The following is an 18,069-nucleotide window of genomic DNA, read 5'->3' as shown; positions in this document are numbered from 1 at the left end:
GTCAACTCATTTCACCTGGGAACACCCTCCTCCCCACCCAGCTGACTTTCCAGGGATCCCATCAGAGCATGCAGCAAGAAACTTTTGTAAGGGTGAGTTCCTTTGTCTCCAAATACAATGGAAAGTAGTGCGTAAGTCCGTAAGTCCGAGGGACACAGCACCCTCTCCCGGAGCTGTCTTAGCTGTTACAAGGCTTGAGCCAATAGCTTTAATACCGTGTGAGAAGCCAGGTTAACAACTAAGTAGGAGGCAGTCATTCCCTCACTTCAAGGGCTAGTAGATTTAACAGGGAATAACTTCAAAAGTTTCTTACAAATACTGTGATGTTCCACAGTTTGCAGTGACATTTCAGGAAACACGGTCTTCTGTTTTTGTCTTCCTTTAGACCCGAGCGGTTTTTTACCCCAAGCTCTGAAGGTTTAAATCTTAAACCAGCAGATTTACCTTTTCGTACCTTGTTAGGACAAAGTGGAAATAATTTTCTATATCCTCTCAACACCAATTGGATGATTTTACCTTTCTCCCCAGGAAAACTCAAACTTTGATTTTTTAACCTTTTTTCAACTTTACATACAAAATAAACTATTGATTATTTTGAACGTTAGCATATGGAAACACAAAACATTACCTCAGGATAGAGACTGTGTCCTTCCTTTTTAATGCCAAAGTTTAGCTAGTATATCATCCCTAAAAAAAAACTGTGGCTGAAGTTTTTATCCTGGGTGAGCAACTTTCTCCATAGCAGGCTGACTCTACAGCTGATGTCCATGGTTCTCAAACTGCTGCATTTTGGCATAGCCTAAAGGTTTTTAAAAAATACTGATGCCTGACTCCTGTGCGCCCCCACCGCAGTGTGACTTGCCCACAGGGAATTTGCTTCTTTTTTTTTTTATGTTCCCCAGTTAATTCTAATGTGCAGCAAAGTTTGGGACCCACTGGGTTACTTCAGAATAAGAGGCAGATAACCTGTGACTGAGTTGGAAAAGTCACAAGGCTAGAGAAATGGAGAAAATGTTTTCAATTGTATTCTTAGCCCAGAAAGGATGATCACGTTTGTAAATGCATTCTTGGATACTGTGAAATGGGGGCAAATTCATACTGAAATGGGGGCAGGGGGAGAGGCTGTAAGCTGAAATATTAAATTCTTTTGATTTTTATGCATACCTTTTTATAGTTCAGGAATTATCGATATAAATACCATTTTTAAGATTTCCCATCATTTCTTAGAAAATGACCTCACCATTAACAGGATTACTGTAGCAACTTTGTTTTCCTTCTCTATACAATGATCTTATTCGTTGGCCTTCTGTCTTGACAGTAAATCTGACTGTTCCAGAATTCACTCCCTGCAATTGTTAATCTGCCCTACCCTGCTTGTGGCTACTTTTAATTTGCTCGTCCATTATGTTGCCCAGTTACAACACCTCTGGGTTTTACGGGTTTCTTTAGAATCATGCAGTTCTCCCTGATGACTCCGAAATGAACCATAACTAACTTTGCAAGAGATAAGCATCAGCAACTGCAGAATCCCACAGCTCATCTACTTAGGAACTGGAACCTCAGACGCCTCTACCACCCACACTCTTGGCGTGAAATTCACTTCACTCACCAGCTCCTTCCTTTTAAGGGTCAGATGGGTTGCATTAAACATCCTTTTTAATGGTGTGTAGGCACAAAGAGAAGTCCTCTTAGGCTTGATTTTGGCTTTAACGTGCTGGCATCATTGCGATTTTCTTCCTGGGTTTCCCTAATTTTGCAGTTCAAATGTATGTCTTTAATTAGAACCTGAATTAAAGTTGGAAATCAGGAACTCCCACCCTCAACAGCACCATGAGAATGGGGGTGGAAGAAGGTTGCAAGCTTCCATTATATTCCTTTGTCCTTCCCTGACATTCTCTTTTTCCTTCTTTCTCTTTCTTTTAAATCTTAGCTTAGTGTTAAAAAAAATCATTAAAGTGTTAAATAGCAAATCATTCATTGGAATTTTTAAAAAGTACTCATATGGTGGGGCGCCTGGGTGGCTCAGTCGGTTAAGCACCTGACTCGATTTCAGCTCAGGTCATGATCTCAGGGTCATGGGACTGAGCCCTGAGTTGGGCTCCCTGCTCAGCGCGGAATCTGCGTGGGATTCTCTCTCCCTTCCTCTTCCCCTCCCCCTGCTCATGCTCTAAACAAACAAGTTTTAAAAAAAAATTTTTTTAAGTACTCATACAGTATTTAACCGTGAGACAGGCATGCTTCTAAACAGGAACTAGTGGTGCTCATTTAATCCCTGGCAGTCCTTTCAAGATGAGGAAATAGATTCTTAGAGGTGAAGTAGCTTGCCTAAATCTCATGGCTAGTAATGAAGGAGCCAGGATTCCGCCCCAGGTGTGTTGGCTCCAGCACGTTCTTAACCATGAGGCTCTGCTTCCACTCCTCCAGCTGGATTTAAGGCTGGAGAAGCAGGATGGGGAAGAAGTGTTTCTTCTGGTTTGACTTAAAAACGCCTTCTGCCATACTCCCATCCCAAGGTCAGCATGGGTGCCCTAGAGCGTGGCTTCTCCACTGCCTGCCCCTCAGGGCAGCAACATACAGACTTCCCAGTGTGGAGGTGAGTTGTATGATCCTGTATTTAATTTCTGGGGATGGGATTTGATTTTTCTTAGGATGTTTTATAATGAAAAATTTCAAATACATGGGTACAGAGAATAGTGTAATAGATGCCCTTGAACCCATAACCCACCTTCTGTGATTATCAATTTGCAGCCACTCTCCTTTCACTTATGAACACCCTCCCCATTCCCTGGTTTACTTTTTAATGCTAAACCCAGACCTATTTCATCCATAAATATTTCACCTAGGGATAAAGACTTAACTGTAATACCATGACCACACCTAAAAACCTAACGTTTTCTTAATATCAAACATCCAGTTGGTGTTCACATTCTCTCATTTCGTATGGTGCTTTACAGTTGGTTTGTTTGAAACAGAATCCAGGCAAGGATGACCTGTTGCATTCAGTTTTCTAGGCCTCCCAGAATTTCCCCACTTTATTCTTACCATTCAGTTATTGAAAAAACCTGCTCATTTGGCTTGTAGAATTTTCCACATTCTGAATTTAGTGGGGTTGCTTTCCTAGATTTCCTGTGAGTCGTGTGTTCGTCGTTAATTTATTGCCTCTAGCTTGCAAAGCTGCCCTTCTTTGCGCCGTGTTGTGATTCAGGGACTCTGGACCCTGTGCACAGCTCTCCTTTGCCAACTGGCTCTGCCAACAGAGGGTGCTGGAGCAACACTATAGAGTCCGCAAGAGTGAAGGCCTCTCTTCTGGTCTGCAGGGCGGCTCACAGATCCCGGTATGGGGCCTACCGTGTGCACCTCAGCAGCCCTCGTGGTTCAGCTACGACTCCCCCCCCCCCCCCAAGTTCCTCTGCCAAGGTCAGGCTGGGTGCTGCAGTGGCAGCCACATTCTCCGCTCACGGGTTTGAGCCTCAGGTTTGAACAGGACTCCAGCTTTAGGTTTCTAAGTTCCCTCAGCTGTAGGGGTGGAGCCTGCTGTCTGGGGTCCCTGCTGCTGTACCCCTACATACCCTTTTACCCTTCTAGTAGTTAACCAGGCTTTTTACTAGTTCATAATTCTTTATATTACATTTTCCCTGTTACATTTCCTGGTTTGTTTCCTGGCTGATAAAATGGTACCAGGAATGGCCTCAGGGGAAAAAAACGTTCCAAGTTTGGATTTGGGGATTGGTTTGCTAGTGCCTTTGGATTCAAGTGAAATGATGAGCTAGCTCCCTGCCAGTGGGAATGGGATGCTCATAATCCATGACCTGCAATGGCATTATAATCCAGCTACTACCTCTGTTGGTGATGAGGCAAGTGCCTTGGGAGCCCCTGAGACTTGGGCTGCACTTGACCTTTACAGCAGTAATGATGTCTGCAAGGACCCAGGAGGGGCTGCTTCTGCACCCACTGGAGTGCCTCTGAGAATAAATGGCAAGTTCAGGTCCTTAAACTCTCAGCTCAAGTCACAGTCCAAGGACCAGAGAGCCTCCAGGCCAGACCTACTAGAATCATTTCATGTAGCTGGAGGACTGATTGATGTTCCTGAAACCAAATGAAATTGTGCAGAATGCAGAATTACAACATCAGTTGAATTCACAACCTCATTAAGTGTCTCGTGTGACATTTAGGATATTGAATGGGAGAGATGGTGCATGAAACTTGGAATGACAGCATCTAGTTGGACTCAGACTAAACAGTCTTTTTTTTTTAAAGATTTTATTTATTTATTTGAGAGAGAATGAGAGATAGAGAGCACGAGAGGGAAGACGGTCAGAGGGAGAAGCAGACTCCCTGCCGAGCAGGGAGCCCGATGTGGGACTCGATCCTGGGACTCCAGGATCATGACCTGAGCCGAAGGCAGTCGCTTAAGCAACTGAGCCACCCAGGCGCCCTCAGACTAAACAAAAAACTTGGAGTCTCGGGTTGCCTGGCTGGCTCAGTCGGTAGAGTATGAGACTCTTGATCTCAGGGTCATGAGTTAGAGCCTCACGTTGGGCATAGAGCTTACTTTAAAAAACTAAATTGGATTTAATACAACTTAAAAAAAAAAAAAAACTTCAGATATCTCTGAGCTTTCCTTGCCAGTGGACATGGTTTGCCCTCCTGTGCTAGCTGAGAAAGCTAACCTTTTCTTGAAAATCCTGAGATTCCTCACTTTGAGACAGATTGCCTTGCAAAGACATGCTCATTCTCAAGAGCTTCTTTGTTACCACTACACCATAGCTAGAGTGAAGAAAAGGAAAGAGCTTTTCCTAACTAAGTCTAGGGAATAAGTGTGGGAGTGTATTTGAAGGGTTAAAGCCAGGAGAACAGAATGTAACATTAGACAGAGCTGCATTCATTGATGGGGTACACTTACTAGAGATTCTGGATTTAAAGTATTAGCTCTTAAGACTAACAGCTTATTTGGTTGGTCACCAAAACTTGGACTCAGTGGTAGCCTGTGTTGTTTGTTTTTGTTTATATTGAGGTATAATTGACATATAACATATTAGTTTCAGGTGTACAACATAATGATTTGATATTTGTATATATTGCAAAATGATCACTATAATAAGTTTAGTTAATGTCTGCTGTCAACATAGTTACAAAATTTTTTTCTTGTGATGAGGACTTTTAAGATTTATTCTCTTAGCAACTTTCAAATATTCAATACAGAATTAATAATTACAGTTACCATGCTGTGCATTACATCCCCAGGACTTACTACCAGCTTATAGCTGGAAGTTTGTGCCTTTGGACACCCTTCACTCATTTCTCCTACCCCACCCCCTACTGCTAGTCACTGCCTATCTTTTGTCTGTATCTTTGAGTTTGGTTTTTTTAATTTTGTTTTTTTGTTGTTGTTCGTTTGTTTTAGATTTCACATGTAAGTGAGATCATCTGGTATTTGTCTGTCTCTATCAGACTTATTTCACTTAGCATAATGCCCTCAAGGTCCATCCATGTTACCAGTGGTAAAATTTCCTCCTTTTTTTATGGCTGAATAATTTTCCTGTGCAGTGTGGGTGTGGGTGTTTGGGTGTGTGTATACATCAGTGTCTTTATCCTTTCGTCCATGGATGGACTTTTACTTAGGTTGCTTATTGTAAATAATGCTGCAATGAACATGGGGATGCAGATATCTTTTCAAGCTACTGTTTTTATTTCCTCTGGATAAATACCCAGAAGTGGAATTGCTGGATCACAGGGTAGTTCTATTTTTAATTTTTTGAGGAACCTCCATACTGTTTTCCATAATGGCTATAACAATTTATATTCCCACCAACAGTGCAGGAAGGTTCCTTTTTTCCCCCACCTGCTTGCCAACACTTGTTATTTCTTGTCTTTTTGATAATGGCCTTTCTGACAGAGGTTAAGTGATACCGTCTTGTGGTTTTGATTTTTGTTTCTTTGATGGTTAGTGATGTTGAGCACATTTTCACATACTTGTGGGCCATCTGTATGTCTTCTTTGGGGAAAATGTCTATTCAGATCCTCTGCCTATTTTTTAATTGGATCAATTCTTTTTGCTATTGAGTTGTATGAGTTTTTATGTATTTTGGATATTAACCCCTTCTCAGATATATGATTTACAGGGCGCAACTCTAGCCCTCCACACCTGGCAGTTCCTGCCTATACCTTGTACAACCTCCTCAGAACTGTGTGATCCCCAGTGGGCAGGCTGACCTGGGCTGCAGCAGTGGCTATGGCTGGAACATTTCTTGTTGGGGTCAGGACAGAGTACATGCTGCTTGGTGCCACAGGCTGATTCCTCCACGACCCCGGGAGCAGTGATGATGGGTAGCTCTGAGTCCGGACCCGAGGATGACAAGGGAGCTTCAACCCCAGGGCACCTGGGAGACTCAGTCAGTTAAGCCTCCAACTCTTGATTTCGGCTGAGGTCATGATCTCAGGGTCATGAGATTGAGCACTGCATCGGGCTCTGTGCTGGGCATGGAGCCTGCTTAAGATTTTCCCTCTCCCTCAGCCCCTCCCCTGCTGCTCTCTCTCTAAAACAAAACAAAACAGGGGCACCTGGGTGGCTCAGTTGTTAAGCGTCTGCCTTCGGCTCAGGTCATGATCCCAGGGTCCTGGGATCGAGCCCCACATCGGGCTCCTTGCTCAGCAAGAAGCCTGCTTCTCCCTCTCCCACTCTCCCTGCTTGTGTTCTTTCTCTCACTGTGTCTCTCTCTGTCAAATAAATAAATAAAATCTTTAAAAAAAAATAAAACAAAACAAACAAAAGCCCCAACTCAACCCTGGGAAGGTGGCACCCACCTGGCAATGCCTGCCACCCCAGGCTGGCAGTACTAACGGCCAGGAACCCACACATTCCAGCACTGCAGCAAAAGCCCAAGATGTGGTGGGTTGCACCTTGTAAGGACCCTCCTATAAACAATGAGCATGTCACTGTTCCTCCCTGAAAGCAAACCATAAACAGCCTGTATTTACCATTCATGTGGATGAAGCAGAAGAAGAGACTTAAAAGAGGTCAGCTGAATCTAAAAGAACAGAACATGAAAATGCCCAGGCTTTTAATTCAGCTATTACTTTACCCAGACCAAGAAAACCACTGGTACCTCTTCACTATCCAGTGAATGGTAGTTTTGAGTCACCACACACTATGGACATATCAATTGTATTAGAAGATGAAAAGTCAATGAGTGTCAATGAAATCCCAGACTACCAGGAGGATGTTCACACATACTTAGGGAAACGGAGGTTAAATGTAAGCCTGAAGTGGGCTACATGAAGAAACAGCCAGACATCACCAAGAGTATGAGGACTGTCCTCGTGGACTGGTCAGCTGACGTAGAGAAGACTATAAAGTGCAGAATGAGACCCTGCATTTGTCTGTGCACTACGTTGATAGGTTCCTTTCCTCATTGTCTGTGTTGAGAGCTCGTGGGCACTGCTGCTAAGCTGTTAGCCTCAACATTTGAAGAAATACAGCCCCCAGAAACAGCAGAGTTCCTGTGCATCACTGATGATACCCATACCAAGAAACAAGTCGTGAGAATGGGACACTAGTTTTGAAAGTGCTCGCTTTCGATCTAGCTGCACCAACAGCAAATCTGCTTCTTACTCAATACTTTCTGCACCAGCAGCCTGCCAACTGCAAAGTTGAAAGTTTAACAATGTTTTGGGGAGAATTAAGCTTGATAGATGCTGACGCATACCTAAAGTATGTGCCATCAGTCATGGCGGGACCGGCCTTTCATTTGGTGCTCTACACAGTGATAGGACAAAGCTGGCCTGGACTTTTAGTTCAAAAGACTGCATATACCTTGGAAAGTCTTCAACTTTGTCTCATGGACCTTCGCCAGACCTACCTCAGAGCCCCACAGCATGCACAACAGTCAATAAGAGACAAGTGTAAAAGTAAAAGTATCATGGTGTTTCTCTCCTCAACCCACCAGAGATACTAAATGTGTAACAGTGAAACAGCCTTTGTTTTCTAGGATGTAAATCACTCAAAGTACATGGTATACAGTTTTGCTAAGGTTTTAATTTTTTTTCTTTAAAGATTTTTATTTAGAGAGCATGTGCACATGTACGCAGGATTGGGGTTGGGGGGTGGGGCAGAGGGAGAGGGAGAAGGAGTCTCCCCTCAGAGCAGGAAGCCCAACAACAATGTGGGGCTCGAACCCAGGATCCTGGGATCATGACCTGAGCTGAAGGCAGATGTGTAACCGATGAGCCAGCCAGGTACCCCTCTAAGGTTTTAATTTTACAATCATTTCTGAATACGGAAGTTATGGCCAAGTACAAATTATGGTATCTATTACTTTTAAATGGTTTTAATTTGTGTAGATTTTGTATGTGTAACTAAGATATTTGGCTAATTTTAAGTGGTTTTGTTGAAGTATTAATGATGCCAGCTGTCAGCACAGTAAGAATAAGAACTGATAAATAGAGTTGTGGAAAAATATATGCTTTACAAATATCTTCTCCCTTAGGTTGCCTTTTCCTTTTGTTGGTGGTGTCCTTTGCTGTACAGAAGCTTTTTGTCTGATGTAGTCCCACTTGTTTATTTTTGCTTTCTGTGTTAAGTCCAAAAACCCCTCACCAAGACCAGTATCAAGATACTTACTGCCTATGTTTTCTTCTAGGAGTTTTATGGTTTCAAATCTTATGTTCGAGTCTTTAAATCATTTTCAGTTAATTTTTGTGTGTGGTATAAGATAGTGGCCCTGTTTCATTCTTTTGCCTGTGGCTGCCCAATTTTCGTAACACCATTTATCAAAGAGGCTGTCCCTTCCCCATTGTATATTCTTGCCTCCTCTGTCATAAATTAATTGACCATATATGCATGGGTTTATTTCTGGACTCTCTGTTCCATTGATCTCTGTGTCTGTTTTTATGCCGACACTATACTGTTTGTTACAGCTTTATAATAAAGTTGGAGCATGGAAAGGGTGATGCTTCCAGCTTTGTTCTTTCTTGTTTCTTCTTTGGCTAAGTAATCTTGAGAAAGAAGAACAAAGCTGGAAGCATCACAAATCCAGATTTTAAGATGTGCTACAAAGCTGTAGTAATCAAGTAGACATTTGATTACACAGTTCTCCAAAGACATCCAGATGGCCAATAGACACATGAAAAGATGCTCAACATCACTAATCATCAGGGAAATGCAAATCAAAACCACAAGGAGATAGCACCTCATGCATGTCAGAATAGTATCAAAAAGAAAAGAAATAACAATTGTTGGCAAAGATGTGAGCAGAAAGAACCCTTGTGCACTGTTGGGAGTGTAAATTGTTACAGCCATGATGGAAAACAGTATGGAGGTTCCTTAAAAAATTAAAAATAGAAATATCTTATCCAGAGGTGCCTGGCTGGCTCAGTCAGTAGGCATGTAACTCTTGATCTCAGGGTTCTGAGTCTGAGCTCCATGTTGGGTGTAGGGATTACTTAAAAATCTTTCAGAAATATCCAATAATTTGACTATTGCATACTTACCCAAAGAAACCAAAACCCTAATTCCAGAAGATATATGTACCTCATATGTTTATTGCAGTATTATTTACAATAGTCAAGATATGAGAGCAGCCCAAGTCTCCATTAATAGATGAATGGATAAAGAAGATGTGGTGTGTACACACACATACACTGAAACATTATATAGCCACAAAAGGATGTGATTTTGCCATTTGTGACAACATGGATGGACCTAGAGGGTATTATGCTAAGCAAAATAAGTCAGAGAAAGACAAATGCCATATGATTTCACTCATATGTGGAATCTAAAAAACAAAAAGCAGAAGGAGACCTATCAATACAGTGAACAAACTGAACGGTTGCCAGGGGAAAGAGAGGAGAAGGCATGAACAAAATGGGTGAGGGAGAGAGAGAGAGAGATAACAGGCTTCCAATCATGTAGTAAGTCACAGGACTAAAGCACAGCATATGGAGGATATTCAGTGATACTGTAAACGCATTGCACAGCGCACAGCCTCGGATGGCGGCTACCCTTGTGAGCCGACCAGAACATATAGAGATGTTGAATCACTATGTTGCATACCTGAAACTAATGTAACCTTGTGTGTCAACTATACACAAACCAAAGAAAAATTTTTTAAAGATTGCTTTGGCCATTCAGGGTTCTTGTGTTTCTACACAAATTTTAGGATTGTTTGTTCTATTTCTGTGAAAAATACCATTGGGATTTTGATAGGGATTGCATTGAATCTGTAGATTGCTTTAGGTTTTAACATTTAACAATGTTAATTCTGGCCTTAACAATGTTAATTCTCCCAGTCCCTGAGCACAGAATATCTTTCCGTTTATTTGTGTCATCTTCAATTTCTTTCATGGTGTCTTCTAGTTTTCAATATAGAGGTCTTTCATCTCTTTGGTTCAACTTATTCCTAGATATTTCATTCTTTTGATGCAGTTGTAAATGGAATTGTTTCCTTAATTTCTGATAGTTCTTTATTGATCTGATAGTGTATAAAAATACAATTGATTTTTGCATATTGATTTTTATATCCTACAACTTTACTAAATTCACTTATTAGTTCTAATAGCTTTTTGGTGGAGTCTTTAGGATTTTCTGTGTGCAATATGTCATCTGCAAATAGCAACAGTTACTTTTTCTTATCAATTTGGATGCCTTTAACTTATTTTTCACACACACACACACACACACACACACACACACACACACACCATATCTTCCTTATTCATTCATCTATGGACACTTTGGCTGCTTCCATAATTTGGCTACTGTAAAGTACTGTGATTACTGGATTGTAGGGTAGTTCTGTTTTTAACTTTTTGAGGAACTTCCATACTGTTTTCCACAGTGGTTGCACCCAGTTTGCATTCCCACCAACAGTGCACAAGGGTTCTTTTTCCTCCACATCCTTGTCAACCCTTGTTGTTTCTTGTGTTTTTTATTTATATTAACCTGACAGGTAGTGAGGTGAAATCTCATATAGTCTTTTTTTTTCATTATAGTTTTGATTTGCATTTCCCTGATGAGTGATGTTGAGCATCTTTTCACGTGTCTGTTAGCCATCTGGATGTCTTCTTTGGAAAAGTATCTATTCATGTCTTCTGCCCATTTTTTAACTGGATTATTTGTTTTTTGGGTGTTGAGTTTGATAAGTTTTCTATATATCTTGGATACTAGCCCTTTATCAGATATGTCATTTGCAAATAAGTTCTCCCATTGAGTAGGTCGCTTTTTAGTGTCATTGAATGTGTGCACGGTGCAGTATCTTTTTATTTTGATGTAGTCTCAATAGTTTTTCACTTTTTTTAAAAAAAGATTATTTATTTGACAAAGAAAGACACAGTGAGAGAGAGAACACAAGCAGGAGGAGTGGGAGAGGGAGAAGCAGGCTTCCTGCTGAGCAGGGACCAGACACGGGGCTCGATCCCAGGACCCTGGGATCATGACCTGAGCCGAAGGCAGACACTTAACGACTGAGCCACCCAGGCGCCCCTACTTTCACTTTTTTAAAAAGATTTATTTATTTATTTTAGAGAGAGAGCACTTGTGCATGAGAGCGGGAGAGAAGGAGACTCTCCACTGAACATGGAGCCCCACGTGGGGCTCAATCTCACAACCCTGAGATCATGACCTGAGCTGAAATCCAGAGTCAGATGCTTAACTGACTGCACCCCCCAGGTGCCCCAGATTATTTTTACTTTTATTTCTCTTGCTTCAGGAGACCTATCTAGAGGAGTGTTGCTATGGCCGATTCAGAAACATTGCTGCCTGTGTTCTAGGATTTTTATGGTTTCAGGTCTCACATTTAGGTCTTTAATCCATTTTGTGTTTATTTTTGTGTATCATGTAAGAAAGTGGTCCAGTTTCATTCTTTTGCATGTAGCTGACCAATTTTCCCAACACCATTTATTGAAGAGACTGTTTCCATTGGGTATTCTTTCCTGCTCTGTTGAAGACTAATTGACCATATAGTTGTGGTTCATTTCTGGGTTTTATTTTTTCTTCTACTGATCTATGTCTCTATTTTTGTGTTGGTACCACACTGTTATACTACAGCTTTGTAATAGAACTTGAAGTCCAGAGTCATGATGCCTCCAGCTTTTCTTTTCTCTTTTTTTTAAAGTTGGATTAGTAATTTAATAATGAATAAAAAAAAATCATGGGAAAAATATTAGCAACATCTTCAAAGAATTGCTGACCATTATCTCTGTATATGGATGTACGTGTGCTTCCAATACTAGGAAATTTCAATAGCAATTTCAAACATGTTAACATGAGAGCTGACAATTCATAAATACTGTTATTAGATTAGAATAATTTAAAAACCCAAAGTGATTTTTATAGCATACAAAAATTTTCTTAGAATTTCAGATGTTCAAAAAAATGATTTATTTTTTATGGGAAAAAGTTAAAATGCACTGCCTGAGTCTGTGGAAATATTGGTCTGGAAGTCTGGAAATTTTGCCAATGCCATTCTCTAAAATCATTGCAAACTCTAAATAAAAGATTAAATCCATGCCAACTGCAGACCAAAATGATGAATCAAAAGCCCAAACAATATGACTTTAAGATAACTTGGTTCCTTTTTTTTCATCATGGTAAGTGTACTCTTTAATCCCCATCCCCTATTCTACCCATCCCCCACCCACCTCCCCTCTGGTAACCATCAGTTTGTTCTCTGTAGTTAAGAGTCTGTTTCTTGGTTTTTGTCTTTCTTTTTCTTTCTTTTTTCCCCTTGCTTGTTTTGTTTTGTTTCTTAAACTCCACATGTGAGTGAGATCATACAGTAGTTCTTTCTCTGACTTATTTCTCTTAGCATTATACTTTCTAGGTCTTTATTTGTTTATTTATTTAAGAGAGAGAGAGAGTTGGGGGTTGAGGCTCAGAAGGAGAGAGAGAAGCAGACTCCCTGCTGATCAGGGAGCCTGATGCAGGGCTTGATCCCAGGACCCCAAGATCATGACCTGAGCTGAAGGCAGATGCCCAACTGACTGAGCCACCCAGGCACCCCTATACTTTCTAGTTGTATTCATGTTGTTGCAAATGGAAAGATTTGTTTTTATGGCTAAATAATATTCCTGTGTGTGTGTGTACACATATATACCACATCTTTTTTGTCCATTCATCTACTGATGGACACAGCCTGCTTTCATATTTTGGCTATTGAAAATAATGCTGCAATAAACATAGGGGTACATGTATCCCTTTGAATTAGTGTTTTAGTGGGGTTTTTTTGGGGGGGTAAATACCCAGTAGTGCAATTACTGGATCATAGGATAGTTCTATTCCAGCTTCTCTTTTCTTTTTTAAAATTGCTTTGGCCCTTTGGGGTCTTTTGTGGTGTCATATAAATCTTAGGATTGTTTGTTCTAGTTCTGTGAAACTATATGATTGGATATTTTGATAGGGATTGCATTAAATCTATAGATTGCTTTGGGTAGTATAGACATTTTAATAATATTTCTTTGAATCCATGAGCATGGAATGTCTTCCTATTTCTTTGTGTCTTCAATTTCTTTCTTCAATGTTTTATAGTTTTCAGAATAGAGGTCTTTTATGTCTTTGGTTAGGTTTATCCTAGGTATCTTATTATTTTTGTTTCAGTTATAAATGGGATTGTTTTCTTAATTTCTCTTTCTGGTGCTATATTATTAGCGTATAAAAATGCAACAGATTTCTGCACACTGATTTTTGTATCCTGAAATTTTACTGAATCCATTTATGAGTTTTAGTAGTTTTTTGGTGGAGTCTTTAGGGTTTTCTATATAATAGTATCATGTCATCTGCAAAGAGTGAAAGTTTTACTTCTTCCTTACCAATCTGAATTCCTTCTATTTCTTTTTCTTGTCTGATTGCTGTGGCTAGGACTTCCAGTACTGTGTTGAATAAAAGTGGTGAGAGTGGACATCCTTGTCTTGTTCCTGACCTTAGGGGAAAAGTTCAAGATTTCCCTACTGAATATGATGTCTGCTATGGTTTTTTCATATATGGCCTTTCTTATGTTGAGGTATGTTCCTTCTAAATCTACATTGTTGAGGGTTTTTATCATTAATGGATATTGTACTTTGTCGAATATTTTTTCTGTGTCTATTGAAATTATCATATGGTTTTTATCCTTTCTCTTATTGATGTATCACATTGATTGATTTGTGAATATTGAACCACCCTTGCATCCCAGGAATAAATCCCACTTTATTGTGGTGAGTGATGTTTTTAATGTATTGTTGGATTCAGTTTGCTAATATTTTGTTGAGGATTTTTGTATCTATCTGTGTTCATCAGAGATATTGGCCTATAGTTTTTTGTTTGTTTGTTTGTTTATTTTTGTGGTGTCCCTATCTGACTTTGGTATCAGGGTAATGCTGGCCTCATAGAATGCATTTGGAAGTTTTCCTTCCTTTTCTATTTTTTTTTTTTTTTGAGTGGTTTGAGAAGACTACGTATTAACTCTTCTTCAAATGTTTTGTAGTATTCACCTGTGAAACCATCTGGTCCTGGACTTTTTTTGTTGTTGAGAATTTTTTGATTACTAACTCAATCTTCTTGCTGGAAATTGGTCTGTTCAAATTTTCTATTTCTTCCTGTTTCCATTTTGGTCATTTATATGTTTCTAGGAATTTATCCATTTCTCTAGGTTGTCTAATTTTTTGGCATATAGTTTTGCATAATATTAAAATTGTATTTCTGTGGTGTTGGTTGTTATTTCGCTTTCATTTGTGATTTTGAGTCTTTTGCTCTCTCTCTCTCTCTGTTTTTTTTGTTGTTGTTTTTGATGAGTCTGGCTAGAGGTTTATCAATTTTGTTGATCTTTTCAGATAACCAGTTCCTGGTTTCATTGATCTGTTCTATTGTTTTTGTAGCTTCTATATCATTTATTTCTGCTCTAATCTTCATTATTTCCTTCCTTCTGCTGGTTTTGGGTTTTGTTTATTGTTCTCTTTCTAGCTCATGTAGGTGTAAAGTTAGGTTGTTTGAGATTCTTCTTGCCTCTTGAGGTAGGTCTGTATTGCTATAAACTTCCCTCTTTTTTTTTAAATTATTTATTTATTTATTTATTTGACAGAGACACAGCAAGAGAGGGAACATAAGCAGGGGGATGGGGGAGGGAGAAGCAGGCTTCCCACGGAGCAGGGAGCCTGATGCAGGACTCAATCCCAGGACCCTGAGATCATGACCTGAGCCGAAGGCAGACACTTAATGACTGAGCCACCCAGGCGCCCCACTATAAACTTCCCTCTTAAAACAACTTTTGCTGTATCTCAAAGGTTTTGGACTGTTGTTTTCATTTACATTTGTTTGCATGTAGTTTTTTATTTCTTCTTTCATTTCTTGGTTGACTCATTCATTGTTCAACTGCATGTTATTTAACCTCCATGTATTTATGATCTTTCCAGATTTTTTCTTGTGGTTGATTTCTAGTTTCATGGCTTTGTGGTCAGAAAAGACACATGGTATGGTTTTGATCTTTTTTAATTTGTTGAGGCTTGTTTTGTAACCTAATAGCCTAATATGTGATCTATTCTGGAGAATGTTCCATGTGCACTTGAAAATAATGTGTATACTGCTGTTTTAGGATGGAACGTTCTGAATATATCTGTTAAACCCATCTGGTCCGGTATGTTATTCAAAGCCACTGTTTCCTTGTTGATCTGTTTGGATGATCTGTCCATCAATGTAAGTGGTGTATTAAAGTTCTGACTATTATTGTATTTGTTATTAACAGTATTATGTATTTGGGTGCTCTCAAGTTGGGTGTATAAGTATTTACAATTGTTTTATCTTCTTGTTGGGTTGTCCCCTTTATTATTTATTATTATATTATTATTATGTCCTTCTTTGTCTCTTTTACAAACTTTGTTTTAAAGTCTATTTTGTCTAAGTATTGTTACTTGACTTTTTTTTAAGATTTTTTTAAAGATTATTTATTTATTTATTTGAGATAGAGTGAGCGAGAGAGCAGGAGCAGGGGGAGCAGAGGGAGAAGCAAACTCCCTGCTGAGTAGGGAGCCCAACATGGGACTCGATCCCGGGACCCTGGGATCATGACTGAGTTGAAGGCAGACACTTAACCATCTGAGACACTCAGGCGCTCCCTGTATTTGTTGCCATTTTGTTACTTTGTTTGTGGTTTTTGTAGTTTTTCTCTGATCCGTCTTTTTTTCTTTCATGGTTTGCTGGGGATTTTTAGTGATATACTTGTATTCCTTACTCTTTATTTTTTCCATATCTATTACTGTTTTTTGATTTGTGGTTACCATTAGGTTTATATATAACATCTTCTGCATATAGCAGTCTATATTAAGCTCATGGTCACTTAATTTTCAACTCATTCTTTATTCCTCTCCACATTTTGATACTTGTTATCATATTTTACATCGTTTATTTCATGCTCCTCTTGACTGATTTTTACAGGTATACTTAATTTTTTTGCTTTTGTGCTTCCTACTTTTCTTACTGTTACTTACTATTTTTGCTTTCTACTCAGTCCCCCTTAACATTTCCTGTAGGGCTTATTTAGTGGTTATGAATTCCTTTAATTTTTGTTTGTCTGGGAAACTCTTTATCTCTCTTTCTATTCTAATGATAGTCTTGCTGGATAGAGTGTTCTTGGCTGCAGAAATGTCCGTTTCAGCACTTTGAAAACATCATGGCACTTTCTTCCGTCCTGCAAATTTTTGCTGAAAAATCAGCTAATGGCCTTATGGAGTTTCCTTAGTATGTTATTGTCTTTTTTTTCTCTTGCAACCTTTAAAATTCATTATCACTTTCTTTTTCTTTGCTCAAATATATTTATTTATGATGATTTTATAAGTTTGTCATTAACCCATCTATATACTACTTGTTTCGTAGCACAGAGGTTATTTTTTCTTACTTGTTTGTATTTATGTACTTTTTAAAAAATTATGTTATGTTAGTCACCATATAGTACATCATTAGTTTTTGATGTAGTGTTCCATGATTCATTGTTTTTGTATAACACCCAGTGCTCCATGCAGTACATGCCCTCCTTAATACCCATCACCAGGCTAACCCATCCCCCATCCCCCCATCCCCCTCCCCTATAAAACCCTCAGTTTGTTTCTCAGAGTCCATAATCTCTTATGGTTCGTCTCCCCCTCTGATTTCCCCCCCTTCATTTTTCCCTTCCTTCTCCTAATGTCCTCCATGCTATTCCTTATGTTCCACAAATAAGTGAAACCATATGATAATTGACTTTCTCTGCTTGACTTATTTCACTTAGCAAAATCCCCTCCAGTCCCATCCATGTTGGTGCAAAAGTTGGGTATTCATCCTTTCTGATGGCTGAGTAATATTCCATTGTATATATGGACATCTTCTTTATCCATTCATCTGTTGAGGGGCATCTTGGCCCTTTCCACAGTTTGGCTATTGTGGACGTTGCTGCTATGAACACTGGGGTGCAGGTGCCCCTTCTTTTCACTACATCTGTATCTTTGGGGTAAATACCCAGTAGGGCAATTGTTGGGTCATAGGGTAGCTCTATTTTTAATTTTTTGAGGCACCTCCACACTGGTTTCCAAAATGGCTGTACCAACTTGCATTCCCGCCAACAGTGTAAGAGGGTTCCCCTTTCTCTCTCTCTCTTTTTTTAAGATTTTTATTTATTTATTTGACAGAGACACAGCGAGAGAGGGAACACAAGCAGGGGGAGTGGGAGAGAGAGAAGCAGGCTTCCCGCCGAGCAGGGAGCCCGATGCGGGGCTCGATCCCAGGACCCTGGGATCATGAACTGAGCTGAAGGCAGACACTTAATGACTGAGCCACCCAGGCGCCCCGAGGGTTCCCCTTTCTCCACAACCTCTCCAACATTTGTTGTTTCTTTCCGTGTCCATTTTTGCCATTCTGACTGGTATAAGGTGGTATCTCAATGTGGTTTTGATTTGAATTTCTGTGATGGCTAATGATGATGAACATTTTTGCATGTGTCTGTTAGCCATTTGTATGTCTTCTTTAGAGAAGTGTCTGTTCATGTCTTCTGTCCATTTTTTGACTTATTTGTTTTTTGGGTGTTTGAGAAGTTCTTTATAGATCTTGGAAATCAGCATTTTGTCTATAGTGTC

The 18,069-nt window shown here is 39.7% G+C and overlaps 1 non-coding gene and 1 pseudogene across 1 annotated transcript; both read left to right on the top strand.

Moving 5' to 3' along the window:
- The first annotated feature begins 2,519 nt into the window (after positions 1-2,519).
- LOC114205583 (cyclin-A2 pseudogene) lies at positions 2,520-7,963 on the top strand (annotated as a pseudogene).
- TRNAK-CUU (transfer RNA lysine (anticodon CUU)) lies at positions 4,470-4,542 on the top strand. The gene has a single exon. It is a non-coding gene; the product is annotated as a tRNA-Lys (tRNA).
- Positions 7,964-18,069: the final 10,106 nt, after the last annotated feature.

The sequence above is a fragment of the Eumetopias jubatus genome, unplaced genomic scaffold, assembly GCF_037043125.1.
Source record: "Eumetopias jubatus isolate StellerSeaLion01/CBP00866 unplaced genomic scaffold, mEumJub1_p1.0 scaffold_1, whole genome shotgun sequence".
Lineage (NCBI taxonomy): Eukaryota > Metazoa > Chordata > Mammalia > Carnivora > Otariidae > Eumetopias > Eumetopias jubatus.
The sequence above is the reverse complement of the archived record's forward strand: the minus strand, read 5'-3'. Positions and strand labels throughout refer to the sequence as shown.